We start from the raw sequence: 15,659 nt of genomic DNA, 5'->3' as shown, positions 1-15,659 counted from the left end.
TTGTAACGAACTATACTAATGTCCTTCATATCCTACTAATATTACATCTCTAAACTTATATTTTCACTAAACCATGAGAATTACCATTATAACAAAATACCCAAAATCACGACCTATAACCCATAACTTAGCTGGTAAGAACACCATATACTACATAACTAGCTTCTTCACACTTAGCAACTCAAGGGTACTATCTAAACACACAACTTACTTTAAAAATTAAGAAATAATACAATCCCATATCACCATAGGTACACCTCTAGATCATACCCATATTATCATACTATATTTTGAATCAACAAACTTAAATTCTTACATGTACTATTTCAAGCCTCCTGATTCACCTTTCATACAACTAGCCCCATGGATACATAATCTACTAAATCTAGATAAACACTATCCCCACTTTACTACTGCTACTTTTGGGTTCATGCTTCTAACTCTAGATTATATGCTATCATAGGATTCTGAAAAGGGATCTGAGGGCACATCTGACTTTTTCTTAGTGCATGATTTTCATGAACATAAATAAAATCTCTTACACTTTAAAACTTAAAAGCACTGATGGGATACTTTCGATCTTGGGTCCAATCCCATAACTGTCTGTGGGGACTATCTAAGAAAACACTATCTGAAAGGATTTAAACTTGGCGATTTCTGTTGCCTCAAGAATAAGACAGAGTTAGAATAAACCGAGTAAGGTAAGAATCTGCATAAGTTCCTTAGAGAACACTTCTACTGTACTATCTAAGACATGAAAGAAGGGAAATATTTTTTAAATGCCCTGTAGCCTCTCAAAGAAAAGTACAGATACCTCCATACCATTCCACGAGACTCTACTTGACACGACTTCATAGACACCCTAGGAAACTTACACCTTATGCTCCTATACCAAGTATGTCATGACCCGAGGCTACCAGTAGTCCTAACGAGGTGCTTAGAACTAAAAGTTATCCAAAGCTAACCCATGTACTGGCATGATACGCGAGCATCTAATTTAAAATATATATGCAAGCTAAATTTGAAGAGAGAAAGCATAATCATGAGGATATCTAAATGAATGTAATACTGATAAATCGTAAGACATGATAAATCTAAAGAAAAAACTTGAATTATATATCATGACTTTGACTGATTATCTTTGAAGCAACTACTATACTGACTATAGACGACTGGGATATGCCTCAATCTACCACTAATCAATACATTAGAATGATAATAATATAGTACATGAATTACAACTAATTGGAGTTCATAAATTAGGAAAACCCATCACATGTTTGCTGAAAACTTAGAACTGTCTGACCCTGGTGTATGAGCTACATCTTGTACTTACATTATGAAGGATATAACAACAAAAGCATATATGTGATCAGTACTTTGGAATGTACTGTGTATATGGAGACATTCACAGAATCATGAAAATATTTAATATATGCTTTAAAACTAAGGACATAAGTTATTTTCTAAAACGTGTATTTAAAAATGGCTATAAGTGAAAACTATAAGTCATAGTGATATATATAAATCATGAGCTAAATCAATTCAATAAGTTAGGAAATGGTAAAACATGAATATTGTATGTGAATCTCATATAAAGATGAACATGTTGTAAAATAGAACTAAGTATCATGTATGGATATTTAAGGATAAAAGCATGAGCATGTAAAACTGAGAATGAAATACCAAGTAAAGCATGTATTGAATTGATCTGAATAACTGAATAGATAAATAATAGAAAATATGATTACCTGGTCAAGCAAACCTGAACTTGTATAGATTGAGTATTGACTAACATTTTGGAAGCTATAATTTAACCAACATGCCCCAATCTGAGCTAATCGAGTTCCATCTTGTAACCAAGTTGGAAGGTTGTTAGTATCTTGCCATAGGTACTAACACATGGTTGTATGGATCCAATGATCTGATGTCCCGAAGGACTACGAGTCAGTCCTAAATTAGTAAATGACCTCAAAGAGAGTGTTTATCCTAAACTGGCAGGTGACATCTCATAAACCTACCCTAGCTACATAGTTCTGGAACTTAGGGACTGCTACTAAGAACCCAGTCCTAACTGACAGGTGAGCCCCCATCCCTACATTCACTTAGTGCTAAATTCTACTCCCAACTGAATGACACTAGTATTATTATGGGTATAACAAGACAAGGTACAGTACTAATTAAGTGCTCAACATAAAAATTATAGTTTAATTATAGTAATAAGAATCATGACCTGCCTGACTTGTAACTTTAAAACAAAGACATATATAAACAGATAGGTATTGGGTGTTCATAACCCTCCAAATATGAATGTTCAAAAAATGTAAATAATGCTTAAACTTTGTATAAAATCATAGTTGAAAGACCTAAGAAATAAGACATTTCAATAATTGAGTGAACATGAACTTGAATATGGGGATGAGTTAAACTTAAGAAATCAACATAGTCACATGATATAATTCATAACATAAAGATTTGACATGGAATCACTTGAATAGAACATAAGTAATTGAAGCTTAAAGCATGAAATAACCTAGTTTACATTGGAATACATGTTGATATGGCTTGAATTCAAACTACTAAGAAATACATGGATTAAGTTCATAAGTTGCATGGATAATTTCATAAAATAGGATACAATTCATACTTTAAAGAAAAAAGAGGGTTTCTGGGCTGAATGGGTAAAAGGAACCCATTGATGAATACCTCACATACCTCAATGGTTAGATTCTTGAAGAAGGCTTGAACTTGAAAATAGAACTCTTGAATTCTTATGAGGAGAAGCTTGAATTCTTTCTCCTTGGGAAGGGGGAGGTTTTCTACGTGAGTTATTATGTTGAAAATGGGAAAATAATGTCTTTTTGAGTGCTATAAGTTGTGTTTTGAATGACTGGGGTTGAGGGTAAAGAATGAAATTACCCCTTTTCCCCCATTAATGATGAAGCTAGAAATACAACGCCTCTGCATCGTAGACCCTATATTGAGAGAATAGCCTACGCGATGCGGACCCTATTTTGAGGGGAATAGCCAACATGGCGTGGACCCTATTTTAGGGGAATACCATCATGGCGTGGACCCTATTCCTAGAGAATAGCCTATGTGATGTGGAACTATCGTGGACCCTTACTATTTCTCATGAAAATGGTCAAAACATTTTACTCGAGTATCAGATTAAGGCAAAATTTGATGCATTGGAAAGAGGACTCAATTATCAATAATTTGGTGGGTCTTGGGCTGGAAAACTCAATATATTCCATAAGTTATACACATTCAAGTTGACTCTTGTAGGATTGAATAGCAAAATTTGGCCGAATCAAAGGCTCTTAGCTCAACTTTTCTCTAAGTGGTTCCTATAAACTTTTTTCACCTCAATATCATTTCACACACTAGGATTATGATCATGACACATATATTTACATACAAATCATAGGATTAAAGTTTACACAGGTAGACACATGGCTAAATTTCTAGCTCATAAATGTGAGGTGTTACAATGACCTTGATGCCATGGATACTAAGACTTGCCCTACATCTATGGATCAAAACCCAACATGATGCTTTTCTCTTAAAAATGTCGTCACCCAATCTATCATAGGGAAAAGCTCGTCCAATATTGTTATAAGTAAATTAATGATAAATTAGAAATATATGATCAAAATTACTAATCCATGCAAATGTTGGCACCATCAGAGTGCCCGAATATTTCGACCCAAATAAAAATAAAAATCATCCAAAAGAATAGAAAGGCATCTAAAAATATCAATAATACAGGCACAAATCACATGAATATAGAGACAAGCACCGCAACTAAAAAAGTTTTGGTGTCGTCACTGCATAAATAATCAAGAAAAAAGAGAGATAAGGGTGCTCTCTAAAATAGTATCAAGAGTTGCTATCACTTTTAGTCTCTGCATCATCAGCATCTCTATGGTTGAACACTCGACAGGGGCCTCATCGTCACTTTCCACTTGGGAGAAAGGCAGTATATCATGGGGTTTTAAGACCTTCCAAGACCTTTCACCAACTTTCACATCTTGCTAAAGAACTTATCTCTCTTCTTCTCTCTTTTTACCATCTTCTCATATGATACCTGAAGATCACAATGTGATGCTACCAAAGATGAGCAGGCTCTCTCAAGCCTGGCAATGGTTGCTCCTTGCTTTTTATGTTCCTTCATATACATCTCATAATCAAATTGGGACACATATGAGGGGCGAGAAGTGGAGGCCTCGCCTGACCCCTGGGGCAAACCTGACATAAGCTCCCTAATGGCAGCAATATCAATCTCAATATACTCAAAATCCCCAATGGTGGATGGCTTACAAGACTCAGGCTCCTCACATATCAAATTTACCAAGTTGATCTTCTTTTTCTTACTTTTACCAAGTGTGCCCTCAGCTCAAATATTTAGAGAAAAGATAAAGGTGCTAGAGCGTACGCACTCCTCAACCCCATCTCTCCTGCAAAGCTCAATAATCAATGAGGGAAAGGAGAGATGTGTGCCACCATAGTTCTTAAATAATTTCATATCAAAAACAACGAGCTGACCAACCTTTAGAGGAATTCCATCCAGAATGCAAGCAGTCATTCGAGCCTGCAAATCTGGGACTACTTTCATATTGGTGCAAGGGGTGACTCAGCTCAATATGATGTTTAAAAAAATCCGTGTCTTGGTAGTGAAGTCATTCATGGATAAGTTTCTCTTAGTTGCCACCCAACAGACTTCCTTTTTGGGGCATAGTCTTTTTGCCAACCAAATTCTCAGTTCACACCCTTTTTCTTCAAACTCACCCATATTTGCATTTAGGATACAATAGATATCGTTGATTTGCTACACCCCAAAGTCCACCTTTTTTCCTTGGATAACGATAATCATGTTGGATGGGTCCAAAAAAGATACTACGCTAAGGTTAGTGCAAAACTCATGGGCCCATTGCTTATAAGCCTTATAAGGATTCATGGAGAAACACTGCCACCCCTTGGCCATAAGCCTATGATGAAATGCCGGAAACTTTTCCTACACTTTCTCTAAGCAAATTCCTCTCTTTGGGAGAAGTTTTATCATCGAGAAATCACAATAGTAGAAGGTGTGGCACTCAGATGCCATGACTCAGACTTGGTCATAGAGACAGCACAACAACATCAATCATCGATATTTAAATGTACAACGTATGCTATGTTGTCCAATAAAGATTATGAGGGTGGGCAACCGATGGTGTTTGGAAAAAAATTTAAAATGCAAAATTTCTGGCCTAGGCAGAAAATCAACTTTGGTTACCGCAATAATGAGCTATAGATTCATGATCGTGGTCTCGATTACCGCGATCGTGGTCTCGATTACCGCAATCGTGGTATTTGAGACCCATTTCAAACCAATTTTCCAATGTCCAAAATTCAAAATTTAAGCTCAAAGTATGCTCTATAATAGGAATCTACACTAAAACTGCTGGACAAGACTACTAGGTACTTGATTATGCTCTAAGAATGTTAAAACCATTAGTGAATACTCATTTTGGCAATTTATAGAGGACTTGGTAAGCACTCTTCATTTTTCTCAATTTCACACACAATATGGGTACTCAAGACTTACCCACTTATGTTCACACCATATTCTAGCAGATAAACACCACACAAGTACAATTGATAAAGTATTTAAGCATAAAAATCATAATTTTAGGCCTTCTCTATAACATGCATCCTATGTCCCATTATCAACAATTAAAGCAAGGATTCGAGGCACTTACCGGATAAATGATGCAACAGGGGTGCAATGATTCTATTTGAATGCTCAAAATTTAACCAGAAATAGTTCCAATTAGAGAGACAAGTTGAGAAGGGAGTGTGGGGGAAATAGGGATTCATATGGTCATGTAGCTGATGTGACCGCAATTGTGGTTAGAGTACCGCGATTGCAGACATACAAGTGACCGCGATCATGGTAAATTGAGGTATTTATGTACCCCTATTTTCCCCTATTCAACTTAATTCACATTTAGACAAATTTTCCCATGTTTAATTCATCATGAAAAAATTTCATGCTTTCCCCTTTTAAAGCTCATCAAACACACTCTATAGCACCATAAATACATGGGTTATTCAATTGAGAAAACTAAAATCTACACTAAAAAATAAAAATAAAGGATATGGGCCACTTTTTGTGGCATTTATGGGTTGCCTCCCATATGGCGCCGTAGTTTACGTCGTGGCATGATGTTTTCCTTATTTCTCATGTTGGGTCATCAAGGGCCCCCTTATTTACCTCCTCAATTTCAACATCAATCACTAATATCACTTGAAGTTCTATGAGTCATTTATCGATTTTGCACACTCAATATAAGACCTTATCCTCATGAACTTTAAACCTTATTTCACCCAACTCTAAGTAACCAATGGCTCTTTTGCTGGCTAAGAAAGGTTGACCAAGAATGATGGGAACCTCTTGGTCCATTTGACAATCTAAAATTACAAAGTCCACCAAAAGTATGAATTTATTCACTTTGACTAAAATATCAAACAAGATCCCAAATGGTCTTTTTATGGATCGATCCTCCATTAAAAGTCTCATAGATGTTGGCGTCGGGGTGTCCAATCTAAGCTTTTAATAAATGACAAAATTCATGAGGTTTATAATCGCACCGAGGTCACATAGAGCTTTAGAAAACATATGTATTCCAATGGCGCAAGGGATGGTAAAAGCATCGGGGTCTTCCTTTTTACCTGCAATTGTGCTACTCATGATAGAACTACAATTATGGGTGACTTAGATGGTGTCACCTTGAACAAGATTCTTCTTTGAAATAAACTTCTTCATGAGCTTAGTATATCTCGAGATCTCTTGAATTACTTCAAGCAATGGGATATTAATCATGAGGTTTCTAAGCTTAGCCATAAATTTCTTGAGTTTATCACCTTCCTATTTTCTTTAAAGCCCTTAAGGAAATGGAGAGGGACTTGAATTGTAGGAATCACATCACTTTGTGGTTTATCATTCTGAACCACCTCTTCATCAACTTCCACCGGTTCTTTTTAATCCTCCCCTTCTTCTTGAGATTTGGGTGGTCCTTCTTGTGACTTAATCTTGGGAAACTTTTCACCAAAATCTTCTTGCAAGTGATCACCAAGGGTCTTCCCACTCCTAGTGACTATTTCCTAAATTTGGGCATCATTCTATGGGATTACAATAGTGCCACTAGGAACACCACCCTTTGTCCTAGCACTTGTTTGAGTGGAAATTTCCTCGATTTTAGTTTCCAGTTGTTTGATGGAAGTAGAGATGGACACCACAGTTTAATTAAGTTGTGAAAAATCTCAATTTAGATCACGAACCTTCTTGTTCTTACCTTCCACTCTCATTAAGTTTCTCACTAAGACATCTTTGATGTTGTATTTGTTAGGGTCGATAGAGCTTGGGTATTTGTTCTTTGTCCGATCATGAGAGGGAATATTTTGCTCATAGTCATGCTCTCTATCTCTCCAATCCCTATCACGTTTATGATCCAACCAACCTTGATTCATGCCTTTCCTTTTATAGGCGGGGTGGGAACCCACTAAAAAATTGGCAAGTACCGAATCTCCTTATTGAGCTTTTTAGTCTCCTCATCATCCTCATAAGCTTTCGATGCCACAACATCTACAGCTTTTGCGGGTGCACTCATTACATGTTTCATCAAAAGCTCTAGTTGAGTCATCATCTTCTCCATATTCTCCTCTCTTTCTTCATCTTGTTTTCTTTGTTTCTTGTCAACAAAGGATGTATTGGGAGAACTTTTAGGCACCTCGGCATCTCGGGTATGCCACCCTCAATTTTCCTTAATAACCTCCTGAAGCAAATTCAAAGCCGCATGATAATGCAACTTTAAAATGAGATCATCCCGCCGTATTGTCCATTATGGTTTTATTAACTAGATCAAGGGCTCAGTAGAAGATTTATAGAAGCATCTTCTCTGGGACCTCATGGTTTGGACATTGCATTAGTTTTTCATTGAATCTTTCCCATACTTTATGCAAGGGTTCTCCATTCAATTGCCTAAAGTTAATGATCTCATCCCTTAATTGAGGAATTTTGGAAGGTGGGAAATACCAGTCAAGGAAGGCCATGATGAGTTTATCCCAAGAAGTAATTGAATATGCTGGAAGAGAATGGATCCACAATATCACCTCACCCATTAGAGAGAACGGAAAAAGGCGTAGATGGATATACTCTTTGGTTATATGTTCAATAACAAATAGTATGCACACCTCTACAAAATTCTTCAAATGAATGTTGGTGTCCTTATAAGATTTGCTCCCCAAAAAATTCCCTTCATTAGAAACATGTCCAACATGATGCTTGTGACATGAAAGACACTATTTCAGTGAGTAGGTGCAATACAGATGGCACTTGAACGACTAACGACTTTGAGTTGCCCCTCATCATCAAGAGGACCATCGAAAGACCTAGCATGACAAGCATTGTCACGCATTATTCCGTGTACACTATGATCACCAATACAAAAAACAAAAACAACAATTGATAAATATAAAAACCACTATGGGTATATCCTAAGTAAAAATCAACACCGTACAAGTGAAATCTATATTTCACTCCCCAGCAACAAAACCATTTTGATAATACTTACCTATACCATCTAAAGTGGTAGAGGACGTTCATTGCCAATAGTTCAACTGTCAAATCCACGAGGAGCGAGATTTAGATTTTGAGTCCTATGAGTGTCAAAATTTACTAAAAAGATAACCGAAGTGTACACAACGTAAAACATAAAATGTAAAGTGTGTGGGGGGGTTGGGGGTTGGTTTGGAATAGAATCTTATCAATATCAAGTCAAGAGACACAAGATGATAACACTTTTTATTTTTGAATTCAATTTTGGAGATATTTTGGGATTATGTCTATCTAAGGGCAAGTTGTGCATGAGATCATGATGGTTTGGAGTAAGTTATAACCATTGATAACATGGTAGGCTAGGTTGAAAGTCCTTGAAGATAGTTTGTAAATAAAGCCTCAAGGATGTCACTTTTTGACTCTTTCGGGTACCTAGTTAATGTATCAATAAAAGACACCCAAGACCTCAATTGGGCATCCCTATTTCTAAGAAGATTCCCATGACATAACCTATTATCCATCTAACCTTATTTCTAATATAGCAAAAGATTGTAAAGTACATCTTTAATTGTCCACTATTACTTTGTCCCCCCTATAGCCCTCTTTCAAGGAAGTTATGGGTTCCGAAGAGTTTACCCACGTTCTTCCTTTGAGGGGGATGGAATCTTTCAATAGTTTGGGGTTTTCACCCAACAAACCCATTTTGGATATTTGGGGTTCTCACCCACAAATGTCAACTATTTAAACTAAACAATAGTGGAATCTATAATCAACAACTAAAAATTACACAAAAATATCATCACCGAAACACAATTGTACCTTCGTTCAACATAATCACAAGACTAAATGATTTAGATACTCATGATGAAAAGGAAGAAAAATATACCATCGGGACTGTAATAGTATCCATTCTTCACAAATACTAAATTCAAAGTCTGCAAATCAAATGACAATACTTACCTAATTTAGGGTTTAAACTTCTATTTCAAAAATGTCTTCATAGTGTGCAATCCCCAAAACATAAAGTGTTTAATCCTATAAGAGGAATTGGGTTCGGTTGGGTGAAATGAAAAAACTACCTATGGGCAAATTCCTGCTTAGATGCGATCGCAGAAGGTGGTCCACGATCGCGGCTACCATAATCTCGGTTAGGATACCATGATCACTGTCTTTTAACCTGCTTTACTGACCACACTCATGATCCACAGACCGCGATCGTAGTAACTGAGGCTTGTTCCAGCTCAAGGTCCTCCAGCTACACTTCTTTCCCCTTTTTGGTCCATTTCAGCTCAAATCCACATATTTTATTCTCCTAACTTGCATACCTACAAAATGTAAAAATTAATGCATTTAATCATCAATTTTTCTCACTTATATCATCAAACCATAGCAGTGTGCATGAATGTTGAGTGCAATTGAGTGGTTAATTTACCACTCATCATACTTACTTTGTTTATTAATATTGTTTCCTTAGTTGACTGAGTGGCATAGAATGCCGACTGAGAAATTGAAAAAGAGTAGTTCACCCCTACACCTTTCAGGAATAACTTTACTTATATTCAGATATTTAGTTGGCGAGGGCTTGATATACAAGCAGCATCGTCAATCTTCTATCATTGAGTAATTTATGATTTGTACCCTTAACAAATGTATTCTTTTACGAATTACACTTCTATTTTTCCTTGAACACGTTAAGGGTGAAAATTGCATTACTGTAAAGGTGCTTCATTTTATCTTCTTTTTCTTTTCTAGATATTATCATGAATAAAATGTAGTTTTAATTGGAATCAAAATGACTATAAATATTTATCTAATAACTATAATTTCATTTATATATCTAGGGTCCATATTCTCCAACCTAGGGTTATCGTCCTCAATAGATGTGAGTTTTTCAAGTCTTCTCTAATCACCTCTCTCGACTTCTTCCTCAGTCTACTTGTACTTGTTCTTATAATTAAGACATCCAACCTTTCACACCTTCTCATTGGTGCTTGTATCTCCTATTTACATGTTCGAATAATCTCAATTTCACCTATCTTTTCTTGTCGACCATAATGGTCACTCCGATTATATCCCAAATATCTTCATTCCTAATAATCTCCTATCATCCAAACCTCCTTCACTTTTATCTCCTCTTTTTGTGTAACTTTTCTTGTGATAATATATAAGAAAGACGAAATGTCAAATCCCTGACACCCAGGTATTATAACCTAGAAGGATTCCTTTATGGATTACTTAGAAATAGAAACACATTGTTGGTAGAAAGTATGTTGGAAGAAAATAAATTCTTTACATTAACATTACAATCATGTACACAGTCAAAATCTATTCATTGTAATCCTTTAATTGCATATAGAAGGAAAATAATGTTATCGCAGATTTGCCTTTAGGTCAAAACAAATGAAAATATGACGACAGTAGTAAGAAACAAGAACAATAATAAAATACAAAACACAAGGCCAAGGAAACAACTAATAGAAATGACAATCTAAGATTACAGATATAAAAGGCTACAACTAATACTTCAGGAATAGGAAAATAAAGCACTTGACTTTCTACTAACCTACTATCTTAAATTTTGACTTCCATCCCTTCTAATAAAGGATTATATCCTGAATAATCAGAAGTCGCTTCATGTCCTGATTAATCACCTCACCCAAGTACTTGTGAGGCCTAACCATATCCTTTATCAAGTCTTGATGACCAGTATCTCACACCTCCTAACCATGTCATCTACACATTTCTTCACATGTATGAATTATCTCAACTTTATTCCCACATCTTATCTTCTATTAAGGACACTCTCAACTTGACCCAAATAAGTTAATTCCTAATATTATCCCTCTTTGTCAACCTATACATCCATATTAACATAGTCAATCTAGTACACAAATCTTCTGGGCATGGTTTCTCATGCCTAACCAATGCTCTTCTCTACATAATATAATCGATCTAACTATCACTATGTGAAATTTACCTTTAACCATTGATATCCATTCTTATAAAATCATTATGAAAATGAATTGATACATAACCTACTATAGAATATTAAGCTAAACTAATAGAGAAAATAGCATACACAACTTAAATAAAGGCTAATAAACATTCAGATTATCTACACCGCCTTTACTCCATCATAAATTCTCCTTTTTGGATTTCAAAAGAAAAATAAACTCTCATAATTTTTATCGGATTGGAGATCAATGTATCTACCTTACCTACTAATTGGAGTCTTTTAAAAGACTCCTACATATTGTTTTTCATAAGCAAAAGACTCCACATATATAATAATTAAGAATTCCAATTTCTTTACTTTGTCTTAAAGAAAACTAATCTTTGACCCTTTTCACTCTAATTAGAAGTTAGGGATTTCCTCCTTAAGAATATTACTATTGTTGTTGATTAACTTGTGCATGTAGATCTCAAGGGACCTTATAAAGTTCATACTTATTATGGTTTTAGATTTTTCTTTACTATTGTTGATGACTTATTTAGAACGACTAGGATTTTCTGGCTTAAACTGAAATCTTATGTTGTGGTTATGTGCCCTCAAACATTGTTTCACCTATGTCAACACTCAATATGAAATATTTGTAAGAACAATAAAAAGTGATAATGGAATTGAATTCCTAAACAACTTCACTACCAAATTATTTCATTATCTTGGCATAATGCACCAGAGGTCTTGTATTTCACAACCCGAACCACGGCCTAACTATGAAAGGTATATCAAGTCCATCAAGGACCGGAGACCACCCTCTTCTCCTAGTCAATTAAAACACAATAACAACAGAAGCAATCCAATAAACATAAGAAAGATGGATAAACTAAAATCAGGTTCAAAGATTTCATAACAACACCCCTATCCATAGTAATCCACAAAGCCTCTAATATCCAAAGAACAACCTACATCGGGATATGCCCTGACAATAGCCAGTTGGGAAACCAAAGAAATAGTCTATGATATAAACTAAACCAAGAAGTAAGAGGCATTCTAGAAGAAGGGGGGTCACCACTTCAAGCTAACTCACAAGCAATCCAAGAATCACCTATCACGACACAAAAAAATAGAAGTGTCTCTGATGCCTTCACTGCATGGGGATATAGCTTCCAGAGATGGTTAGAAGGGTAAGCGCTAGTATGTAACATTGGAAAGTGTTGAAGTAAGTCCATGATCAAGTCAGTTCAAAATCATTCAAAGAAAAAGTGCATATTTATATACATACATATATATATGTATGTATGTATGTATATAACATGCCGAGATTGGGTACAAGGTTTAGAATGAGATTATAACATTAGACTGGACTGTGTAGATTAGCTGTCATAATAACACACATGGGCTATATAGGTCCAGCCCCTTTTGTTGGATATGCCTAGTGCGTGTTAGCCGCCTGAACCAGAGATATCATAGAAGGTCGAGGAATCCATGATGCGTTTCCATCAATGATACATATATATAGTGTGACACAAGCACACGGTAATCAAGAACAACCCTCGCACTAACAAATGCGAGTTTCCTATATCATTCCCTCGGGACCTCTACCTCCACGATCAACTACACAACCCCCTATCCTAATTAAAATGTTTATACAATCCCATTTATTGAATAATAACAATTCGTTAAAGCATATACTTTTGGTATCTTCATAACAATACATTTGTAGGCTAATATAATCATGCTATTTAAATTATCATCACTCAGGGAAATCTACGACCCCATAAGTTCCAATCATTCATCCACATGGGGGAAAACACGACCCCTTAGGTTTAATTTTCTATTATCTTGCGCTAATCCATGACCCCTAAGGTTCAATTTGAAATTGTTTTTGCTTCAATATCCTTTTATACCATGCATTGGTTCCTAAAGTAGTTCAATATGCATATTCTAATGTTCAAAGCAAGTTTCACAAGATTGGGTTGAGCTTATACCAATTCCAATATAAAAATCATCAGCATTGGGGAAATCCATGACACCCATTCCAATTAACCATGCCCGTGCACCCCAATTAGTTCAAAACTATCAAGTCAAACCATGAATGATTCACAAAAGCCCTGGGGAATTGCAATTAGTAAATAATGCTCAAAAGTCCTCAACCCACATTCAAATCATCAATAAAATCACATTACTACAATTGCAAATACATACTATTAGCAAAACAAATTTTGCTAAGAGATACATGTCTTAGATACACAAGAATTTTAAAGCAATTTGGAGCTTTGAACCCGAAAGATAAATGCGTAGTGAAATCCATAAATTTTTCTTGGGTTTTGGGTTTGTGAGTGAAAGAGAGAAATTGATCTTTAAAAAATTGATAAAAATAAACTTGCTTTATGTTTAAGAGTCGTACATAGGTGAAAGGACTCAAAATCCTATCATGACCCGAACTAAGGCCTGGTTGCAATGGGCATCTCAAGTCCTCCGAGGATTGGAGACCATCCCCTGAGCCTATTCCAATAGAACCAAGAACACCTATTAGCAGATGGATACCAATATAAAGAAAGATATGAAATATAGACTCAAAAGATTATATAAAATTAAAATCTTAAACAATCCACAATACCCATGCCTATAGTATCCACAAAGCCTCTGACAAAAATCTAGCACCAATAAAATATCGGGAGATGCCCCCTACCATAGCCCAAAACAAATATGAAATAAAGTCTATGACATAAGAAACCAAACATGAAATGAAGTCTTTCAAAAGATGGAAGCTCACCACTTCAAATCAACTCTCGAACTAACCACGAATACATGATCGATTTGTAGGAGTAGTAAAAATATGGCTAGTTCCTGCATTATGTGTGGATATAGCATCTGCACATGGTTAGCGGTTGAAGTGCTAGCATGTAACTCAGGGATAAAGGAACAAATAATGCCATGCATAATGTGTTCAAAACCAGTCATAACTCATGAAGACCACCAAATGCAAATATATACATGTACGTGTATCACATGTCAGGATAAAGAACAAGGCTTAGCATGCACTTCAAAACTTTAAATTGGACTGTGTAGCCCAAGCATCATAAATAGGCACCCACGGGCTATATGGTTTCAGCTCCCCCAATTAGAAGGGCCCTGGTGCATGTTAGCAGCACGAACTGGAGGTATCAAGGAAGACTAGGGAATGTCTTGACCCCACATTAATTCAAGATATAAATATACATCAATAGTGTGAACCATGCACACAAGTTATCAAGACTAAACCTTATGTCGGGAAACACGAGTTTCTAGTACAATTCATTAAGGCTTACATCTTCACGGCTTAGATATATAAGCCCCTTTAAGCTCAATTTAAGAAAAAAGTTTCATATAACCAATTTATTATTCAATGAATCAAACATTAAGGAACACATGGGCATCGTCATACCCTTACACTAGCAAGTTCATCTCTATGCCATAATAATCACATTAATTTGGGGAAATGCCTACACCCCTTTTCTATTCATTAAATCAAGACATAGCCAAAAAGGCCTTTAATATTCATGTTCATCGTTTAACCCTTTTAAAACATGAAATTACATAGGTGGACAAGAAAAACCAAGTGACAAAATCATAGTCATTGATAATTTCACAAACAGGTTGAGGACACATAATTTTCCAAAATTGTAATCAAGTAATTTAAGGAAAACCGTAGTACCACAAAATCTATTTACCCTTCCTATGAATCTCACAATGTTAAAATCATAAGTAAAACTTGAATATCGGATAAATAACGATGAAAAATCAATAAATTAACCAACCATGTAAAAAATCCATAAACTATATCAATACCCACATCAAAACTATGCATTGCAAACTAATTGATGTCATTAAGAAAATACATTCATTAAACTCAAGAGAATTTAAAGAAAGCAACACCCTTTGGACCTTAGATGATCACCACTTTGAGCCCTAGTCTTGACTTAAAAAGGAGAGACTAGCCTTCATGACATAGGGCTATCATGGAGGCTCTCTGCCTCCATGACCCAAAATTACCCCCAACCCTATTTGAAAATTCTAAAACTCTTTTGGGTTACCCTTTTAACATCCCCGAACATGATTTACATCAAAAAT

The 15,659-nt window shown here is 35.7% G+C and overlaps 1 non-coding gene across 1 annotated transcript; it reads left to right on the top strand.

Annotated features, from left to right (window-relative positions):
• Positions 1–7,948: 7,948 nt before the first annotated feature.
• On the top strand, positions 7,949–8,054 carry LOC124887503. Its single transcript, XR_007045276.1, has one exon. It is a non-coding gene; the product is annotated as a small nucleolar RNA R71 (small nucleolar RNA).
• Positions 8,055–15,659: the final 7,605 nt, after the last annotated feature.

This window comes from Capsicum annuum, chromosome 9 (assembly GCF_002878395.1).
Source record: "Capsicum annuum cultivar UCD-10X-F1 chromosome 9, UCD10Xv1.1, whole genome shotgun sequence".
Taxonomy (NCBI): domain Eukaryota; kingdom Viridiplantae; phylum Streptophyta; class Magnoliopsida; order Solanales; family Solanaceae; genus Capsicum; species Capsicum annuum.
This window is presented reverse-complemented; position numbering and strand designations above follow the sequence as displayed.